Raw genomic sequence first — 627 nt, forward strand, 5'->3', positions numbered from 1 at the left:
GACGGTGGCGTCGGCGGTCGGGGCCTTGGGAGGGTTGACGTGGGAGGAACAGATAATATTATTCTGTTTTCCTCTCCCTCAGGAACTTGCATCTCTCCAGCCTAACTTCCTTCATAAAGTTATCTGATATTGGAAGTGTAAGCAAATACTCTAGATCAGTCATATATCGTAGTGGAAATCATTACAATATATCGAAAGAAACTCGGTGTCTTTTTATCTGTTCTTGTAAAATTGCATAGGTTCTCCAAATAAACTGCATGTTATATCACAAAACTGGTTCATCATCGTCTGCAAACCTTATGTCAATTAATATATTAAAGAAAAAAAAATCACAGGAAAATTCAATCAGAAAGGCAGAACTTTCACTAACAATATATCAACTTCATTCTTACAGTTATCAATTACATCAGCTGGAGGGGAAAAAAATTCAATTCTGAATAACTCCCTTGACTAACTCCCTCCCCATAGTCCTTTCCATGCCTTGTATAGTAACTGAGCGCTGCCGTATGAATACCTAATCAAAGTCAATAAATATTGTGTGAAAAAACGGCATTTCTTCCGTTGTTAACAAAGGCGGGCGTGGTGGCAGGGAGATGCAAGGGCGCAGGATGTTGTCAGGAGGTTGCA

The 627-nt window shown here is 39.7% G+C and overlaps 1 protein-coding gene across 1 annotated transcript in view; it reads right to left on the reverse strand.

The window, feature by feature from the left end:
* The window catches only part of LOC119587035 (proton channel OtopLc-like), a gene marked incomplete in the record, with an annotated part of 90,926 nt that overhangs the window by 62,039 nt on the left and 28,260 nt on the right, over window positions 1-627 (reverse strand).

The sequence above is a fragment of the Penaeus monodon genome, chromosome 22 (genome assembly GCF_015228065.2).
Source record: "Penaeus monodon isolate SGIC_2016 chromosome 22, NSTDA_Pmon_1, whole genome shotgun sequence".
NCBI lineage: Eukaryota > Metazoa > Arthropoda > Malacostraca > Decapoda > Penaeidae > Penaeus > Penaeus monodon.